Here is a 19869-nt window from a genome sequence, read left to right on the forward strand (position 1 = left end):
GTGAGCAGGATCTGGGACTAGCAACGGGAGCTCACCCCGCCGCGCGGTTTCGAACCACTGACCTTCCGATCGACAGCTCAGCGGTTTAACCCGCAGCGCCACCGCGTCCCTATGTATGTGCATACTATCCTTCTAAATGAAATCATCAGCCTGCCTTGTTTTGGCTTTTGATTGAGATGCAAAGGAGCAAGACCAAATAATTTACAGTGACAAAATAATTCACATCTGGCTTCGATCACCGCTTGAAGAGTTTTCAGAAACCCACCCGTTTCCAGCAGCCACACTGAGAGAGAGATTCAGTTTGGACTCTAAGGTCAGCATTACCTCCTTGGTCCTAGTAGGTAACCCTTCAGAATAAAACCAGAGAACCTTAGAAACTTTCTTGTGTTAGGATTAGCACATGAGCACACCTTTGGTTCTGGATTTGATATACCCTATTAGTGTGCTGTAGATAGCTTGCCATGTTAAATCTTGTTAGGTGGGTTTTCTTGTATGCATAAAAGCATGCTTGCCCTGGAATGCACCTGTCTTTCTGTCATGTCATGCGTCAAAGCCAAATTAAAAAGGGAGAGGTTTCCTGGGGTGGGGGGGAGGAAGAATGTAACTAGTCACTGGCCTAAGAGGGAAAATGCATTAGAATTACAGTTTTGTGCAGATCTTACATTTACCTGTTCACTATTCATGCCCCAGGCTCAAAACGCATAATAATGCAAATTATCATACAACACATGGAAGAGTTGGGTTGTAAAGATAACCGTACCTAATGCAGGCAACATCTGCTCTTTAATTAATCTTATGTAAAAGCCAAAACTCGGCATTAAGATGCAGAGTGTTTATGACAACTGTTTTTATTCTCACAGTTAACATACCCCTGGCTTCCCTGCTGCAGTTGTTTTTCCTTTGTACCATGCATATAAAGCTTTGATCAGCAGCAGCAGACCAGGCATTCGAAAAGAGGAAGAAGCTGTTCAAGGCTTACCTTGTGTAAAAGGGAGACACTGCCCTGGAAACATTTTTTTGACCCAGAAGTTGTTTTGCTAAATGAGTTAGGTGGCTCATGCATGGATGTTCATTACTCAATGGCTGCAACGCCGGGTAATGACTTGTATGGCACAGATACAATCAAGTGTAGAGAAAAAGACAATTTGCTTGATTTGATTATATGCCTGAGGATAGGGATTATCTAATTATTGGTTTTATAAGTCACTGTGGAAGGAGGGGGTTTGGGGGAGGGAGCTGATGGAGAATGAATGGAGTAAAAATGCTTTAAATAAATTGGGATGGGCAATTTATCTGTCAAGGACTGCATTTCTTTAGAGCTAATCTGGTGGAGGAATGCACGCCAGCGCTGGGCAAGATGACTGCAAGTGGTGGTGAGAAACCACAACATTTCTCCACTTTCTGACACTCCTTTCTTTTTTGGACCCTCTCTTCCTTCTTGTCCAAGCAACAGACTTCCAAGAAGAGAACAGAAATCTCTTATCAGAGGTCATCACTGATCAGTTTTCAAATAATTTAAAGGGTGAGGAATTTTGGTTAAAAAAAAAACCTAGCTTCTAACTGTCCCAGACTATGTCCCAAAGTATTTAACACAGGATCTGATGTGTAACAAATGGCACTGTTTCTATGCTGTGTATCAGCTGCAAGATTTACTCTCCTTGCCCATCTCCAGGAATAATACAAAGTTGAGAGCCTTCTAACAACAGCCTTTTGCTACCAGGCTAATCTGAGGAGCTGTCTTTTCAAATTATGCACATACACTGAGAACAACACAGAAGAAGCTGATCACGCTAAAATTATGCATGCTGTTCTTAAGAGATTTTCGGAAGAGGCCCAAGAGTAACCCTTGCATGAGGTGGGATAAGGATCTAATATTTTCCTATACAGATGCACCCTCCTTCCCACACAGCTTTTTCTGGTGGCAACAGCATCCCTGCTCATTCATTGGCCAGCCAGTTGGCCAGCCAACCTATTGCTTTAAGGGGGTCCTAAAGGCTTTTTCTCATTTGAGTGGCCTCTGGGTGGAAAGGCAAGGTAGAAGGAGGAGGAGGAGAAGGTGAGGAGGAAAATGTGAAGTAGCCATGCCTAGGTTGAAGGAAAAACTTTGCACTTTAGGGGCAACACTATTTGTGCTGTAAGGGTACTTGGTGTCACTCTGGGGCCTCATCCAGCTATTGGATATGCAGGGAAGGCCCCATAAATGCCACAAAGTGAAGGACCCTTTTAGTAGTGTCTATGTAGGGGATTCCTTGCTTTGTGAAGCAGTGTTGTGGTGGTTGAAGCATTGTCAAAGCAAAGCCCTTCAAATTTTTGTGCAGCCTTGGAATTAATTTTAACATCAGCTCCGAGATGGCCACCACTGCTGCCTATTCAAGCAGGTGCTACAATCAGCTTGCCATGGGTAACTCTGAGTTCCCCTTCATGATAAGTCAGGCTGCTCAATTCCAAGGGGCAGTTGAGAGGGAAGGTGAGTTTTGGGCCCTCAGCAGACAGCCCATCCCCATCTGCTGTTCAATGTAGTTTCACTGCCTCTAATAGTCTGGCTGGCTTTGTTGTTGTTTATTCGTTTAGTCACTTCCGACTCTTCGTGACTTCATGGACCAGCCCACGCCAGAGCTTCCTGTCGGTCGTCAACACCCCCAGCTCCCCCAGGGACGAGTCCGTCACCTCTAGAATATCATCCATCCACCTTGCCCTTGGTCGGCCCCTCTTCCTTTTGCCCTCCACTCTCCCTAGCATCAGCATCTTCTCCAGGGTGTCCTGTCTTCTCATTATGAGGCCAAAGTATTTCAGTTTTGCCTTTAATATCATTCCCTCAAGTGAGCAGTCTGGCTTGATTTCCTGGAGGATGGACTGGTTTGATCTTCTTGCAGTCCAAGGCACTCTCAGAATTTTCCTCCAACACCACAGTTCCAAAGCATCTATCTTCCTTCTCTCAGCCTTCCTTATGGTCCAGCTCTTGCAGCCATATGTTACTACGGGGAACACCATTGCTTTAACTATGCGGGCCTTTGTTTTCAGTGTGATGTCTCTGCTCTTAACTATTTTATCGAGATTTGTCATTGCTCTTCTCCCAAGGATTAAGCGTCTTCTGATTTCCTGGCTGCAGTCAGCATCTGCAGTAATCTTTGCACCTAGAAATACAAAGTCTTTCACTGCTTCTACATTTTCTCCCTCTATTTGCCAGTTATCAATCAAGCTGGTTGCCATAATCTTGGTTTCTTTGAGGCTTAGCTGCAAGCCAGCTTTTGCACTTTCTTCTTTCACCTTCATCATAAGGCTCCTCAGTTCCTCTTCGCTTTCAGCCATCAAAGTGGTATCATCTGCATATCTGAGATTGTTAATGTTTCTTCCAGAGATTTTGACTCCAGCCTTGGATTCCTCAAGCCCAGCATGTCGCATGATGTGTTCTGCATACAAGTTGAATAGGTAGGGTGAGAGTATACAGCCCTGCTGTACTCCTTTCCCAATTTTAAACCAGTCCGTTGTTCCGTGGTCTGTTCTTACTGTTGCTACTTGGTCGTTATACAATTCTTCAGGAGGCAGACAAGATGACTTGGTATCCTCATACCACTAAGAACTTGCCACAATTTGTTATGGTCCACACAGTCAAAGGCTTTAGAATAGTCAATAAAACAGAAATAGATCTTTTTCTGAAACTCCCTGGCTTTTTCCATTATCCAGCAGATATTGGCAATTTGGTCCCTAGTTCCTCTGCCTTTTCTAAACCCAGCTTGTACATCTGGCAATTCCCACTCCATGAATTGCTGAAGTCTACCTTGCAGGATCTTGAGCATTACCTTCCTGGCATGTGAAATGAGTGCCACTGTTTGATAGTTTGAACATTCTTTAGTGTTCCCCTTTTTTGGTATGGGGATATAAGTTGATTTTTTCCAATCTGATGGCCATTCTTGTGTTTTCCAAATTTGCTGGCATATAGCATGCATTACCATGACAGCATCATCTTGGAAGATTTTGAACAGTTCAGCTGGGATGCCGTCATCTCCTGCTGCCTTGTTGTTAGCAATGCTTCTTAAGGCCCATTCAACCTCACTCTTCAGGATGTCTGGCTCTAGCTCACTGACCACACCGTCAAAGCTATCCCTGATATTGTTATCCTTCCTATACAGGTCTTCCGTATATTCTTGCCACCTTTTCTTGATCTCTGCTTCTGTTAGGTCCTTGCCATCTTTGTTTTTGATCATACCCATTTTTGCCTGGAATTTACCTCTAATGTTTCTAATTTTCTGGAAGAGGTCTCTTGTCTTTCCTATTCTTCCTAGTCTTCTTCCACTTCCGCGCATTGTTTGTTTAAAAATAATTCCTTATCTCTTCTGGCTAACCTCTGGAATTTTGCATTTAATTGGGCATATCTCCCCCTATCACTGTTGCCTTTTGCCTTCCTTCTTTCTTGGGCTACTTCTAGTGTCTCAGTAGACAGCCACTTTGCCTTCTTGGTTTTCTCTTTCTTTGGGATGTATTTTGTTGCCGCCTCCTGAACAAAGTTGCGAACTTCTGTCCATAGTTCTTCTGGGACCCTATCTACTAAGTCCAGTCCCTTAAATCTATTCTTCACCTCCACTGCATATTCCTTAGGGGTATTAGTGAGCTCATATCTAGCTGATCTGTGGGTCTTCCCTAATCTCTTTAGTCTGATCCTAAACTGTGCAAGAAGAAGTTTGTGATCGGAACTACAGTCAGCTCCAGGTCTTGTTTTTACCGACTGTATAGGTGTCCGCCACCTTTGGCTGCAAAGGATGTAGTCAATCTGATTTTGGTGTTGTCCACCTGGTGAAGTCCATGTATAAAGCCATCTCTTAGGTTGTTGGAAGAGAGTGTTTGTTATGCAGAGTGAGTTGTCTTGGCAAAATTCTATCAGCCTTTGTCCTGCTTCATTTTGTTCTCCCAGGCCACGCTTACCTGTAATTCCAGGTGTCATTTGACTGCCCACCTTAGCATTCTAGTCTCCCATGATGAAAATAACATCTCTTTTAGGCATGCTGTCCAGTAGGTGCTGCAGATCCTCATAGAACTGCTCTATTTCAGCTTCTTCAGCATCTGTGGTTGGGGTGTATATTTGGATCACTGTGATGTTAGATGGCTTGCCCTGAATTCAAATTGAGATCATTCTGTTGTTTTTTGGATTGTATCCAAGCACTGCTTTAGCCACTTTACTATTAATTATGAAGGCTACTCCATTTCTTCTGTGGTCCTCTTGTCCACAGTAGTAGATCTGGTGGTCATTTGATGTGAAGTGGCCCATTCCAGTCCATTTCAGTTCACTGACGCCCAGAATGTCTATCTTTAATCTTGACATCTCACCAATAACCACATCCAATTTGCCCTGGCTCATAGATCTTACATTCCAGGTTCCAATGGTGTGTTGATCCTTAGAACATCGGATTCACTGTTCACCACCAGCACCATCGGCCGCTAGCCGTCCTTTCGGCTTTGAGCTAGCTGCGTCATCACGTCTGGGGCTAGTTGAGCTCATCCTCTGTTCCTCCCCAGTAGCATTTTGACCATCTTCCGACCTGGGGGTCTCATCTTCCGATGGTATACCGACATATCTCTGGTTGTACTGATCCATTTAGTTTTCATGGCAAGAATACTGGGGTGGGTTGCCATTACCTTCCCCAGGGATCGCATTTAGTCTGACCTCTCTATCATGACCTTCCCGTCTTGGGTGGCCCTTCACAGTTTAGCTCATGGCATCATTGAGGTGCTCAAGCTCCAGCACCACAGCAAGGTAATGATCCTTTGCTGAAGCTGGCTGGCTTTAGAAAGCTTATATCATGCTATTAAATCTGATATGCTGACTATTCCTCCTGTATTTAGAAGGTAGATAAGTCCTCAAGAGCATCATGTCTAATTGGGTGACCATCTTTTGCTCTCCCTTCTTCAGTTTACATGGCTTTTATCTTGCTAGCTGGGCTTTATCAAAGTAGTGCTGTCTTTATAATATTATATAGACACATTTTGAGAGAAAAACCCTGCCAAAAAGACGAAAAAAGAATAGATGCAGAACTATGATGGTAAAGGATTTCCAGGCAATATTTTAATTCTTGCTGTAAATGAAGCAGGAACTTGTGTGCCTGAAACAGTGCCTGAAACAGTGCCTACAAGTTAATTTGCCTTATAGGGATTACAAGGTATTCCAGGTAAAGACATAGTATCTTTGTTTTAAGGCATTGTTATGACGTTTAGAAGTTCGCTTACCTCATAGTCATCTTTTTATCTTCTATGTTACATCACAAAATCTCAGATGACCTGAAAACTCTGCACCCAAGTCAGGTCTGCACAGCTATTTAGATACATATTTTGGTGATTGCCTTCAATCTCTAGAATTACCCATTCCCTGAAGATTTGTTAACGCTTAAGCAATCTATAGAAGTGGTGTAGCATCTTTTATTTTTAATTCAAAAGTATTGATTTATAGATTTATGGTTGGGAACAGGGTAAGATAAGACTGATCTCATCTCAGTTGTTGAAAATGATTATTGCTGTCCATTGAAAGACTATGGGATAAGGTAAGCAGAATCCAAATCCACTTAATTGCAATATATTTAGCAGTTTTCTACCATTCCACATATGCTATCTTAGCAAACTTCTTGAAAACTTGTACAGTACTCTATTTTTATCTCCATATTTCCAACAACATTCTGAGTGATAGTGGCTTGTCTAACATTTGAGAATTGCAGTTCCAGAGATTGTGCTCTAAACCATGGAATAGTGATTATAATATGATAAAATACTATCTCAGCTGAAAAAGTTCTTCCTAAGCAAAATATGGTTTATTTTCATTTTTAAGGTTTAGAAGGGTTAAAAGCCTGTTGGACGCTCAGGTTCAATATTTGTATATTTTATATAGTGAACAAAAAGTATAACATCCTTGTAGGGACATTGTTTATATGGGTGTACTGCTTAGAGGTGTCTCTGCATCGTGATTTGGTTTATGCCACGGTTACAGGAAGCTAATGAATTAGACAGGGTGCATTTTTTGTGCAACTGCTCACCAGAGCCCTATTATGTGGGCTGTTACAGAGGAGTAGCAGCACCGTCTCAACATCATACCTGCCTTGTGCCTTATCTGTGTGTTGCCATGGCCATTATGATGATCTAGCCCAGTTTGTTCTTAAATAATCACTTACCAAATACAGATGCATAGAAAGGATGGTCCCTTGAATGTGCTTTCTCAGCCTGTTGCCCTCTAGATATGTTGGGCTACAAGTCCTAGAATTTCCAGCCAGGCCATGCTGGCTAGAAGGTATGGTCCAAACAAGTTAGGGAAGGTGGCTGTAGATTCAAGTAAAAATGACTTTTTAAAAAAGCTGATGATTTCAAAACTAAATGCACAATTGAATAAACAAAGTCCCAGAATCTTTGTAGAATATTGGTATACGAAGAACAATCATACTGTAGATTTTTAAAAAAGAAACTCAGTTGAAATAATTCTTTGGATTCTGACATTTTGGCCATCCCTCTAATACAGTTTGGGGTCATTCATGGTCTGCTTGTAGCTCTCAAGCTCCCTTTTTCAGTTCCCTGAAATGTATTATAAGGGATTTTATTATATTTGGTAGTTTTTAAAATTGTCTTAGTCTATATTTTATATTGGAATTTTATTATATAGTTATTATTTTATGTTGTAAACTGCACAGAGTCCCTCTGTTTGGAGGAGATGGGCAGTGAGAAATTTAATTAATAAATAAATAAATAAATAAATAAATAAATAAATAAATGTATTGCTAAATTTCACTTACTGTTAGTTTTGGTGAAAAAAATCAAGCAACAAGTAATGTATAAAACTTCATCTAGGTGCCACATACCAAGAAAACAAAACAAGACTCTTCCAAAAGGATACTCTTGGAAATTCCAAAACCTGTCCCTACTCCAGGAAATAAAGCCAGACTGCTCACTTGAGGGAATGATATTAAAGGCAAAACTGAAATACTTTGGCCACATAATGAGAAGACAGGACACCCTGGAGAAGATGCTGATGCTGGGGAGAGTGGAGGGCAAAAGGAAGAGGGTCCGACCAAGGGCAAGATGGATGGATGATATTCTAGAGGTGACGGACTCGTCCCTGGGGGAGCTGGGGGTGTTGACAACCAACAGGAAGCTCTGGCGTGGGCTGGTCCATGAAGTCACGAAGAGTTGGAAGCGACTGAACGAATAAACAACAACAACAAAAATACATTTGGTGCAATCATCATGTTAACTTTGTCCAAAAATTATTTTAACAGATGTCACCTCTCCTGCCAACCACCAAAATAATGCTCCTGCTCCTGTTATTATGTAATTTAAGTGGAATAACAGTAAGCAACATGAAGGAAAATCATATTTGGTATCACAGAATCATCACCACTAGAAATGATCACTGTTATTTATATAGTTGTAGAGGCAGATAAAGTGAAAGCAAAGTACCATTTTTTTAGTATTTGCTTCAGTGGAAGGTTGGCAAACAGTATAAAAATAGCTCTTTTCCCCATACCACAGCTTCAGTCAGTCAGCCCAAAGATAAGGGGTGGTGTTAGTGAAGGGGACAGTAGGTGAAATCGAAGCCAACCATGTCACAGCCACGGTTCCCAAGAGAACTGTCAACAACTGCACTCCTGCTTTCTTCCCATATTGTAATTGGTTGTTTCTAATGCATGGATCTGTCACAATATAAATGTCCAGATTGAGCAAAATGATCATTTCGTGTCTCTCCATGTGCAGAAACAGTGTTCTCCATTTGGAGGGGACTTTGCAGAGCAACACATGGTTTTTTAAACTAGTAATTTAATCACACTGCATGGTTTATTACTCCTTTAATTTATGTCCCTGGAGAGGCAGTAACAGGGTGTACATCTCTCAGGGTAGCCATGTGAATGCCTGCCAAGGCAAGGGCCTTGTTGTTCATTTTCTTATAATCCTGGCACACAGAACCATGGAAAATGACAAAAGGCAGCTTGTAAGGGGCTATCAGGCAGACAGATTAGCAGCATAAGCTGGGAGAAAAGGCATTCCTCAGAACAAGCTATCATTACTTAATGGGACCAGGCATGTCCTAAAATCCAGATCTAATCCTGGAATGCACATTCATGCATCATGGGAGAGTGACTCATAGTGCAACAAGGCTGGTACCAAAACCTGGTACCCGGTGCAGCTGGGAAGCTGTGACATGCTGGCACAGCTTTCAGTGATGCCTCTTCTGGGCTTCTTTTTCATTGTCTCTGTGGCTTGGCAATCAAGACTCTGCAGGGCTTTGGGCTTACCTGTCATTTAAATTTCCCACAATGCCCCAATGACTGTCGCTCTGGGGCAGTATGGGAAATCAATATGTTGGCTGGACTGTACTTTGCTCGGCTGCTAGCAGTGCAAGGTAAAATTCTGATGTTGTTTGATGGCATTGGATTCTCCTAAGTATTATTTAGATGCCATTGTATAATTTACTTCCTTTTTTTTGGTCACCTCATATAATTTGAGGGGGGTATGCATGTTTTTGGTTTTCTTTTTTTTAAAGATGTCTGCCTTTCCCCATTCTGGAAATGTGAACTATTGTAATTCTATATGGATATTACAAAAGCTGCCATGTGAGGACTGGACTTGGAATGGGGATCTATCAGTCATTCAAACCAGTGGTCTCCAAATTGCAGTGCAGGCCCCCCAGGGAGGATATAACATTGTAATGTAACATTGGGGTGCGGGAAGAATATATTAGATGGAAGGAATATACCGAAATACTGTATAGTAGAGATGTCAACATCCAAGATACTTTAGAAGATATTCCCTTTTTTAGTACTAGAAATTAGATCAGCACTCCAGTCATTACCAAGTCAGAAGGCTATGGGATTTGTTGGAATACTCCAGAAATATGGCAAGCAACAGAAGGAGTAGAAAGGTTCTAACTAAGCTATGTGAGCAAATCTGGAGAACGAGACAATGGCCAACAGATTTGAAGAGCTCAATCTACATTCCAATACCAAAAAAGGAGACTTAACAGAGTGTACTAACTATCATACAATATCCTTAATTTCACATGCTAGCCAAATAATGCTTAGGATCATCTAATGCAGATTAGAACCCTACATGGAAAAAGAGATGCCAGATGTTCAAGCTAGCTTTGGAAGAGGCCAAGGAACACAAGACATGATTGCTGATGCACACTGGATATTGAGAAAGCCAAACAATACCAAAAAGAAGTTACTAGGTACTTCATTGATTATAGGAAGGCCTTCATTTCTGTCGATCATGTCAAGCTGTGGAACGTGCTTAGAAAAATAGGAATCCCAGAGCTTCTCATTATTCTCATGCAAAACCTATATACAGGTCAGGAAGCCACAGCCTAAATGGAACATTGTGAAACAGACTGGCTCCAGCTGGGCAAAGGAGTGAGACAAGGCTGTATGTGCTCCCATTATTTATTCAATCTATATGCTGAATATATATTAAAGAAAGCTGGATTGGAAGAAGATGAGCATGTTTTTAAAACTGGAAGAAGACACATCAATATCATGCACTATAGCCAAAAATGCAAAGGATCTGCAAGCTCTAGTAAAAAAAAGTCAAGGAGCACAGTGAGAAAATGGGACTAAAATTAAATATAAAGAAGATCAAACTATTAACAAGTAGACAACCAACCTTAGAACTGACAATGAAGATATCAAAGGGGTAGATAGCTTCTGCCTTTTAGGATCAACCATCAACAGTGAAGGAACAAGCAGTCAAGAAATGTACTGCAGACCAGTACTTGATAGAGTAGCCATGAAGACCTTAGAAAAGATGTTTAGATGCCATTATATCTCTACAGCTATAGGAGCTATAGGGATCAGAATAGTTCAGGAATGGCATTCCCTGTGACACTCTATGGAAGCAATAGTTGGACTCTGAAGAACTAGGATAAAAAAAGTATTGATGCTTTCGAAAATTGTGTTGGAGAAAACTCCTAAGAATACCATGGACATCAACTAAATAATACACAATCCTACAACTTCTATGGGGAAGACAGGGATATGAAGCTTTAATCCATCACTAGATTCCCAATCAGTCAATACTGCCAGTTAAGTAAGCAAGACGATTAAAGCTACCCTAGTAGTTGGGGACTAACACATATACCCCTTATAATCAAACACTTCCCTTTGAGTACTGCACCTGACTTTGGTATAACAGGAAGTTAGGAGGAGGAAGAGGATGGCCATAGAGTTCCACCCAACCTCACTGGGTTTGCACCATTTTCATGTCTTCCCTACAACACAAATTAACTTCATGAGATTGGCTCAGGAAATGAATACCCAGGACGTTGCTCAATGGCACTTTGCTGTGAAATTACTTCTCTGAATGAGGGGGGAAAATATTGAATTCCTTTGAAAGCAAGTAGCATTAATATCTGTGGAAATGAAAATCCCACGGAAGTGACAAAGGAAAGAAGACTGAAGGAGATATGAAAGCTTTATATCTCTAAATGTTAGGCAGGCTGTACTTCTGCCTCTTCCTTTGTGACAACCATCAGAATGCTTCCTTCTGATGTTGATACAGTGTGGGCTGCTTGGGAGCTCCTAGATGCTTATATTTCAGCTTTGTACTGAAAGAAAGAAAGAAAAGAAAGAAAGGAAGGAAGGAAGGAAGGAAGGAAGGAAGGTAAAGAAATCTAGCATGCATCCTAAATTGTTGCCTTAATTCTCTGGCCTGCATCATCTCCAAATGCTTTGCACTGTCTAGTTTAACAATAGCTTAAGTGATTTGCTCAGCTTTGTCAACTAGTTTTGGCATACATTTTGCATCAAAAGACGAGCAGCATTGTTTTTCTCTTCCTCTGAATCCAAAACCTTTGCATAAAACCCAAATAACTGAAAGTCATGGAACCTGTCCTGCCTAATTATAGGTTACTTGGCTAGTTTTTATCTTTGATGAACTATGTGGACAGTTTATACAACCGCTAATTTTGCTGCATATCACCCAGCTCTTCCCTGGTACCCTTTCCTAGGCTATTTGACTCCACCAACATCTGTATCTATGAAGCTGTAGCCCAGCCTTTCCCAACTGAGTATACTCTCCAGGTATTAATGTAGGATATGATCATTCATGGACATCAGTTCAGATACCATCATTCACTATAATGGACAAGCAGGCTACCTGGGCAAGTGATAGCTAGGATCTTCCAAGTGGGTTGGCCTACAACTCCCATCAGTCCTCTCAGCATGAATAAGCCTGTTAAGGTGGATAGAAGTTGTAGTCCAACACATCTTGAAGACATCTGCCCATCTAGGTTGCCATGTTATTGAAATGCCCATGACAATAGTAATGAATGAAAATCTGACCAGTTTTGCAAAAGTCAGTGATATATGGGTACAATTAATTTCATATGGCTCAAGAGTAAAATTTGTATGCTGTAACTAAAGGTGGAGATGTAACCTATCTTCTTAGTTGCTATGAGCTCATTGTTTCTCTTTCTTTTATTCAAGCATCTTGTTCTCTAATTCCCTATTCTTATTTTTTTTTCCAATGGAAGTTGTGCATTGTAATATTAGTGCTTGTAGGTGCAGCACAGATTTTCTACAATGCCATTTTCTGCATCAGGCTGATTGAATTTTTCAGTTCTGTAGTGTAATGTTCCTCTAATAGCTGTAAGGACAGACAACAGACAAAACTAAGTCAGTTCCTTCAGTATAGTGGCCATCCTCCTCCATGAATGGATGTTTGCTTAAAAAGCTGAACTGAAATTGTTCTTGCAATTTCTCAAAAGTTTTCTTCTGTGAAAGAGATTGCTTTTTTCTACTTCATTCTCAGGGTGCTTGAGAATTTCTTTTGAATTTCTCTTAGTGGCTTTTTTTTTAGCTTACTTTATTTTTGGAGTAGTGGAACCTATTACTGCTAGTTTTATTCTTTTCTGTTACACCACTAGACACACAAACATGATCTTCTCAAAAGGCTGAGAAGCTGTTACATTATTCTGTTCTGTTCCATTACTTTGGTGCCACCTTAGCTTTCAAACTTCCCAGTCCAAAACCCCCCAATGAGTACTTGTCATCATAATTCTTTCATAATGTCTTCTCTTGAAATTGAATAGAACTTGAGAAACCAGGAAGTTGATACCGCTGAAAAATTATTATGCATTGAACTACTGCACAGGATGTTACATTGTAGGTAAATAAGTACAAACAGCTGTCTCCAGTAACAAGCCATGATGATATTAAAAAAGACATGTGCATCATGACATCATTTCTCCAATGATGCAACTAAGAAATGATATAGTGATGTCTGACATACATCTGTAAGTCACGTCATTTACATGCTCATGTCAGGATCCATGTGGTTTGACCCCTCCCCCACAGACATGAGTACATGTACTATTACATTCCACCCTTGAGAATTTCACCAAATTCCTTATGTCTTTGCAGCTTCTCTTTCATCAAATGGAGTGAAGATTGGTAGAAAATAATGCAGAGGATATTTTCTGCATGAAAATAGTAAATCTCTTGATAGACCGGTGAATCCTGGCACCCGTTAGCACCCTTTTTCTTCTTCACAGAAGAAAACTTTTGAGCATGTTATGACCTTTCACCAAAAGGATTCACTCAATCTTCCTTCCTCCTGTAAAAAATGAAGAAAAAAAGAGTGATAATTTCTAATTTCTTTGTCAGGATCACTTGAGAATAGTAGTCTTCATATGCAGCTTTGATATTCCAGTGAGTGAAAGCCACGTAGCTGCCTGGTTATATAATGAAAAGCCATTGACATTTAGTGTGTATACCACAGATAAATCTTTCATAGGAAGGATTTTTTTGATAGCTAATGTCCATATTTTGACAGAATGAAGGGAATGAAATGCCTCCCTGGTATCTTGGCAATATCTCCTATATAGCCACAAAACTCAATTTAAGCCACGGATGTGTTTTCCCCCAGGAAAACAGATGGATTATTTTTCCTCCCGAGTTTTCAAGAAGGTAAGTGCTGAAGTTGCCTAGTGTTTTCTCTTTCTTGGCATGGAGTCCTTTCAGTGTATTGTGAAGGGTGAAACAAACTGAACGTACGTGTTGATGGTGACAGCTGTAGTAGTTAAAAGGAAAAAGTAATAGCCTTGAATTTTCCATGCTGATTTGACAAAGCCAGCGATGACTGTGGATGCAATACTCAGTGGTGCTGTCATGATGATGAGTGACATCTTTTTATCCAAAGTAGAAATAAAATCTCAAAGCAATGAAGAACTATGTGATTTTCCAGGACAGCTTGTAAGAGAAATAAAATTTAGGAGCTTAACTAGCTGTCTTCCCATTTTTTATTTACCATCATTTTCCTCACAAGCTGCATACTTGGGGTGTATGATAATGATTTGTCTGTATTTATGCATGTGTGTGTTGCCCTAAGTTGGTGCTCTTTGGATTTGTGAGAACCCAAGCAGGCAACCTTTTGTAGCTAGGGCTTGTTTTCAACAACCAAAGTCTGCAAGATTCAGAGCAATGTTACAGTGGCACTGGAGGAGATGGATTTAAGGGGCCAGTCCCCATTCCCTTGATTTGAAGAGAAGGTGGAGAGAGTTTTTACTTGGATAAGTGCATCAAGCTGAAAATCAGCAGGAAAACTGTCAATTGTTGCTGTTTGCTATTGATTTTCAGCAGTGCAATCTTTGGACTTTGGGGGCTGCAAAAAACAGCCTGAATATTACACTTACATTGCAAGTTTGATTGAACTGAACTGGGACTGATGTCTCACTAGATCTGCATGATAAGTGTGCAACCTTATATATAGTTTCTAGGAAGCAAACCACATTGAGGACAGAGGGATTTATTTTCAAATAAACATGTTATACTCCAAGGGCAGAAGTACTGAAATCCAATGTTCTCTTTGCTCAGATCAGCTGCCCCAATCCCTGGGCTTCTAGATGTTTATTAATGACTTGGACAAGCTGGTGGAGGAAATGCTTATCAAATGTACAGATGACATACAGTTAGTGTCTGACATTCTCTGGAAGAAGAGAAATGCAATTCAGAATGATCTTGATTGGTTCAAGAAATGGGCTGAAAATAAGATAATTCAATTTAACAGAGATAAATGTAAAATTATATACTTAGGAAACAGAAATAAAATGCACAGCTATAGGAAGGGTGAGGGCCTGGCTTTGTAAAAGTTTGTATGAAAATATATTGGAATAGTGGCTCATTGCAAACAGCGTGTAAGTCAGCAATATGTAGGAAAGGCAAAGGCAATTTTAAGCTGCATCAACAAAAGAATAGACTCTAAATCATGGGATGTGATCATTCCACTTTTTTGGCCTTGATCAATCCCCCATTAAGTACTGTGTCCAGTTCAGGGCACCATTTTCAAAAGATTCAGGCAAACTGGAACAGAGTCAAAGAAGGACATTGGTGATGATCAAAACACTAGAAATTCAGTCCATGGAAGAGAGATGGAAGGAATTGGGAATATTTAGCCTTTAGAAGAGAAGACTAAGAGGGAAATTTAATGCACTCCTCAAGCTTTTGAAAGGACGACTCACAGGAAGTTAAGCCCTACTGTCTGTCACCTCAGAGTGCAGGATATTCTGTAACGAATTGAAGCTACACAAAAGCCAGTTGGATGTTTTTAAGCAGAAGGTAGACAGCCATCCAGCCTGCATGCTTTAATTTGAATCCCTGCATGGACCAGAGTGGTTGGGCTGGTCACTCCTCCCAACTTTATGATTTTGTGCTGGATATGACACCAAAATACCTCTGTTCAGCTCAATTGTCCCCTGTATGTTTGGGTCCGATAACTTTCAAGAGCAGCATTCCTTAGTGCGGCACCAACATGTTGCACTACCGTTCTGATGGCCATGCTGGCTAGGAGTGGTGAAGGTAGGTGCAATATGTCTACTAGAGCAGAGTTGTTCAAGCTGTTCTGCAGAACCCTAGTGTTCCACAAGAACTTGATGGGGTTCTGCGAGAGACGAAGCAGGGAAGAAGTCTCTGCTTGTAACAAGTATGATTATTCTGTAAAAGTACAAGGTACTGCGTAATCCTGAAAATCGATTGGACTGCACATGGCCTTCAGCCTTGTCACACAGTCTGAGGCTCTGTGAACAAGGCACTGTAAGAAATGGCTGCAAACTGTGCTGGGAGCTCTCACTTTGGTGGTTGCTGCTAAATTACATGCTGCTTCTTAATATCTTTTACTGATGGTGCAGCCGAAGCAGCAATCAGCCCATTAGAATCTGGGCTGCAATTCTAAAATCCATGCAGAGTTATTGTGAGCCCCAAATCACCCTGTGCCATCCTTAGGGCCATCCTTCTAATTTGTCTTCAAACACAAGTAGGGTTCTACATATAAATGAAATTCAGTCTAATGTAATATACAGTATTACAGCACAGTGAGGGAATGTGGTTTTGACTGAGTATGTTTGGAGGCAAATTGTATTACAAAGCCAATGAGTATGGTCTAGTCTTTTTCTTTTTTAAAGAAATTTTATTAACTTTCAAAATACAGATAAAATCTATAAAGATAGAAGAAGAGTAAGGAAAGAAGAAACAAAAAAGAGACAAACGTGCAGAAATAAAAAGAAATATAGAAAAAACAGTGACTTCCGACCTTCAGTACAGATACAAATAAAAAATACATTAACCTCTTACTCTAATTGTAACCATAGTATGCATTATTTTATATTCTTATACAGTTCTAATTGTCAAATCCCAAAATCAAGACTTCACTTTTTTCAGTTTCAAGCAAAAAGTCCAAAAGTAGTTTCCAAGTAGAAACAAAACTAGACCATTTTTTTCCTTAATCACTGTAGTCAGTTTCGCCATCTCTGCCAATTCCATTAATTTCACCATCCATTCTTCCACTGTAGGAATTTGTAAGTCCTTCCACCTTGGTGCATACAAAAATCTTGCTGCTGTTATCATATATAAGAAGGAAGCCCCAAATTTTCTTTCAAACTGTTGACCCATCAAGCTAAAAGAAAAACTTCTGGCTTCAATTGTACATTCACCTTAGGAACCCTTTGAGTTGAGGTACATATCTGGTCCCCATATTTCTTAGTTTTCTTACAAGTCCACCAAAGATGATAAAAAGTGGCTTCACCTTGAGAACATTTCTAACGTGTGTTTGATACTCCCTTATACATCTTTGACAATTTATCAGGAGTGAAGTACCAATGATACATCATCTTATAAAAATTCTGAGTATGGTCCAGTCTTAAGTAAGTTGGGTTGAGGAAATGTGAGTTTAGATCCTTGCTATGTCATTTTATTTATTTTTTTAATTTATATAGCCACCCATCTCACATTGGTGACTCTGGGCAGCTTATAATTAAAACATAAACAATACCAAAAAACCCCCCAAATAAAGTAACCACACAAACAGTATAAACGTAAAAAAACAGTTAAAACAATTAAACACCATATAGTACAGTCACCATGAAAGCTTTCACTTTTCAAGCCTGATTTTCAACACCACCACCACCACCACCACTACTAAGGCAGTTTTTCTAAATCAGGCCACCACTGATATGTTGGAATTGTAATTCACAGAATTCTGAATCCATGTGGCTTCTGGCCCCAACCCATCTAGAAGGAGTTAGTTTGGGGAAAGCTGCTCTCTAGCTGCTAACATTGGTGTGTTTGATAAATGTGCAATGCCAATTACAATTAGTAATTGGCAGTATTAGTATTTGGCAGTAGTCAAGGCATGGTTCCAGTCAAAATGGTCAGGAGGTGCTAGGAAGTGTGAAGCATCTGAGGTGTGAAATAAAATGACCCCACATTCACAAGATGGATTTGAATTCTCCATCTGGAACTTCTTCAAAGCATTGACTAGCAAAAGTAAAAAAAATAAAAATAAAAAATTGAGCGTATTTCAAATTTTTGCAAATGCTCAGTTTACCTCTTCAGTGTGCTATGAGCAGGGAAGCCTGGATTCAAATCTCACCTCAGTGAAGAAGAAGATGGAGGCACTAATGCAGAAACAAAGAGTGGAAGCCTCTAGATACCCAGACTATTATTTATTAGACTCAACGAGTTTTGAATAAAATTTTCCTCTGAGGTACAGTAAAATATAATACTCTGGGCTCTCTAATTACCCTCTTCAAAGTGATTCATTTTGTAAAAGAGTATTTGGAGAGTGGATGGCCCAGAGTCTGATATTTTACAATACCCCTGAGGAAGATCTTACTCAAAATGCATTGGGCCTCATAAATAATATTCTCACCAAGAAGTTTGCTCTTTGTTTCCTCAACATCCACCTCAGTTGCAAACTCTTTAGGTGGCCTGTTATGTTAGCCTTGGCCCTTGATGGACAACATAGGAATAATAATGTTGACCTAACATGCACGGATATTATGAAGATTACCAAGACCGTTTCTTTCAAACATAGAATCTTCTAATATTCTAGAAGGGGAGTGGGCAATCCATGAGAAGCTTGTGCATCCCTTGAGGGATTTATCCTCAGCTGGAACTCACCCTTTAGCAATGAAAGGAATTAATAGCTCAGTTTTTCTCAAAAATTCAGCACTAAACATCAGCCACTAAAGTTGGATGGTGAACTGCTTGTAAACAGCTATTGAGGTTTGTTGGCAATCCATTGGCTATTTGAAAGTGAGAAGAAAACTGACAATAAAAAAAAAATCTAGGATTTATTTTGTTTGTTTATTTAGATGATGATGATGATGATGATGATGATGTTGTTTGCCACAGCTGAGAGACTCTTAGTGGTACCAGTCTCAACAATAAAACATCCATGGTACCATCACATAACAACGAATAATAAGCAGTCCAAAAAAATTAAACCACAGATAAAATCATAAATCAACCAGACGAAAAGCAATAAAAACAACCAACCAAAAAGCAATAAAAAGCAATCTAAAATGGATTTTATATAAAGTTAAATGTCAGATATATTTCAAATGAAATCAAGTTAGTTATATTTTGAATTGCACTTTTTCTCTTTTCAAAGGCCTCACTGGTTAATAAAATGGTGTGCGTGTTTCAAAGAGATCTATAGAGCTGATTACTATTATTATTATTATTATTATTATTTTAAGGGAAATTATTGGGCAATGGTGGCAACAGTACATCCAAGGATGTATTTTCCTGCCTGCTGAGGATTTAATGCCCTTCTTGTGGACTTCTTGGAAATATCTGGCCAAGTGCTACTTTTTAATCTTTCATATATTTTATTTACTAAATATTTATAACCTGTCTTCCCTCTGTCCTTCATTACTTTTGGGGTATAGCACTCTTGTACTAAAGTGTGATATATACACCTAATTTTAAGTATTAGAATTTTATTTATTTATTTATCAAATTTGTCACCACCCATCTCCTCCCACCAGAGGGACTCTGGGTGGTTTACAACAAAATAATCAATAAACAATAAATATACAGTAACATACAATTACAGTATATAAAAATACAATATCTAAAAATACAAATTACAGATAAACAATAAATTACAGATAAAAATAAAATCCAAATGGCTGATGATCCAACTCAGTCCTTGTATGCAACAAGCACTCTAGGACACTAGCCATCCCCAAACATGACGACTCCCCTCCCCACCCCAAGCCAGGTGGCAGAGCCAGGTCTTCAAATTCCACCGGAAGGTCAGGAGCAATGGGGCTAACCTCACCTCCAGGGGCAACATGTTCCAGAGGGCGGGAGCTACTGCAGAGAAGGCCCGCCTCCTGGACCCTGCCAGATGGAATTCTCTTACCGACGGGGTCCGCAACATGCCCTCTCTGCATGATCGGGTGGGACAGGTCGATGTAACAGGGAAGAGGCGGTCCCTCAGGTAGCCTGGCCCCATGCCATGTAGGGCTTTAAAGGTGATAATCAACACCTTGAATTGGACCTGGAAGCAAACTGGTATCCAGTGCAGCTTGCGCAGCAGAGGTGTTATACGTGCCCTTCTAGGGGC

General features: G+C 40.2%; 1 protein-coding gene across 1 annotated transcript in view; it reads left to right on the plus strand.

Annotated features, from left to right (window-relative positions):
* Positions 1-19260, plus strand: part of TMEM38B (transmembrane protein 38B) — a 255952-nt gene extending 236692 nt beyond the window's left edge. The window contains exon 7 of the transcript XR_010067306.1: positions 19234-19260. The gene's annotated coding sequence lies outside the window, so the exon portion shown is untranslated. The remainder of the gene's footprint in view (positions 1-19233) is intronic.
* Positions 19261-19869: the final 609 nt, after the last annotated feature.

The sequence above is a fragment of the Candoia aspera genome, chromosome 2, assembly GCF_035149785.1.
Source record: "Candoia aspera isolate rCanAsp1 chromosome 2, rCanAsp1.hap2, whole genome shotgun sequence".
NCBI lineage: Eukaryota > Metazoa > Chordata > Lepidosauria > Squamata > Boidae > Candoia > Candoia aspera.